The 1,842-nt window shown below is 39.4% G+C and overlaps 1 protein-coding gene across 4 annotated transcripts in view; it reads left to right on the forward strand.

Moving 5' to 3' along the window:
* Window positions 1-1,842, forward strand: part of Rad52 (RAD52 homolog, DNA repair protein) — a 20,060-nt gene that overhangs the window by 13,370 nt on the left and 4,848 nt on the right. The window lies entirely within an intron of this gene.

Below are 1,842 nucleotides of genomic sequence, written 5' to 3' on the forward strand. Positions count from 1 at the left end.
TTTTTTCTTTTCTAAAACAGGGTTTCTCTGGCTGTCCTGGAATTCACTCTGTAGACCAGGCTGGCCTTGAACTTGGAGATCCATGCCTGCCTTTACTTTCCGAGTGCTGGGACTAAAGACCTGTGCCATTCTGCCTTGTTCTTCGTTGTTGTTGTTGTTTTGATTTTTTTTGAGACAGGGTTTCTCTGCATAGCTCTGGCTGTCCTGGAACTCACTCTGTAGACCAGGCTGGCCTCAAACTCAGAAATTTGCCTGCCTCCGCCTCCCAAGTGCTGGGATCAAAGGTGTGCTCTACCACTGCCCCGCCTCTTTTGGTGTTTTATCAAGAAATCATCATCATATCAGCGTTGTGAAACATTTTTTTCTGTTTTTCTTTTGTTTATTTGTTTTTTATTCTCATAAGAGTCTGGAGTCCTACACCTAGGATGTTAGCCTGTGTTGAGCTGGTTCTTGTGAGTAGTCTAAGATGTGAACTGTATCTCATCCTTATTCTCCATGTGAGTGTGTGTTCATGTTTGTGTGCATGTGTGGTGGTAAGAGGTTGATGTTGTGAGTATGTGTTCATATGTGTGTGCATGTGTGGTGAGAGGTTGATGTTGTGAGTGTGTGTTCATATGTGTGTGCATGTGTGGTGGTGAGAGGTTGATGTTGGCTGTCTTTCTTAGTTGCTCCACCTTATATTTTGAGACAGGGTCTCTCATTGAGCCTGGGGCTCATCAGTTAGGCTACTCTGGTTGGCCATTGAGTCCAAGGGCTCCCTCAGGGTTGGGATTATAGGCATGTGCCACCCACCCAGGATCAGACTTAGCTCTTTATAGGTGTCATATATTTGATATATTTTTTTAAAGATTTATTTATTTATTATATGTAAGTACACTGTAGGCTGTCTTCAGACACTCCCGAAGAGGGCGTCAGGTCTCGTTATGGATGGTTGAGCCACCGTGTGGTTGCTGGGATTTGAACTCAGGACTTTCGGAAGAACAGTCAGTGTTTTTAACCACTGAGCCATCTCTCTAGACCCTTGATAGGGCTTTTGTAATCCATCCATCAAAACTGCTTTTTTCACTTTAATTTTCGTTAATTTTAATTGTGTGTATGTTTATGTATGTGGGTGGGTGTGAACATAAATGAGGTGTCCATGGAGCATGGAGGAGTTATATCTCTGTAGAGAAGCAGTTATGCTCTGCAGGAGCAGCATATGCTAAGCCATCTCTCTACCTCCCAATCCATGTTTTTTAAGATTTGATCCATTTATGTTTAAAATAATTACTGATAGGATGATTATTACTTTCATTTTGCTAATTTTCTGCATATTTAATAGCTTTTATTCTTCTTGGTTCTTTGTTTTTGTTTTGAATTTTTTGTAGTGCTGATTTGATTCTTCACATTTCCATTTTGTACATTTTAAGATATTCTTTCCACTCTAGTTGCATAAACCATCTTAATGTTAATAATTCTGTTTTAAAGAGGTGTCAGTTTAACTCTAATTGCATTTAAAAACTGCTTTATCTATTGTACATTCATTACTGTAGGGTTGAAAGTTTTGTTGTTGTTGTTGATCTAGGCTCTTATGGTTTAGCTGTGGATGGTTTGGAATGCAGAGAATCTGATTGCCTCTGCATCCTGAGTGCTGCAATTAAGGTTGTACTCCACCATACCTGGCAGTTTTCTTGGTTTTTTGTTTTAATTAAAAATTTTTATTGCTTTGCTCTTTAAATTCTCTGACCCAGAGTTTCATTGTTAGTCTGTGCATGCCAGTTTTTACTGGAGAATTCTGTTTCCTTCTGTCTTTGTGCTGCTGTGTCTTTGTTTCTTTCTTTCTTTTTTTTTTGAATATGTTGG

Source organism: Mastomys coucha, unplaced genomic scaffold (assembly GCF_008632895.1).
Source record: "Mastomys coucha isolate ucsf_1 unplaced genomic scaffold, UCSF_Mcou_1 pScaffold20, whole genome shotgun sequence".
Classification (NCBI taxonomy): domain Eukaryota; kingdom Metazoa; phylum Chordata; class Mammalia; order Rodentia; family Muridae; genus Mastomys; species Mastomys coucha.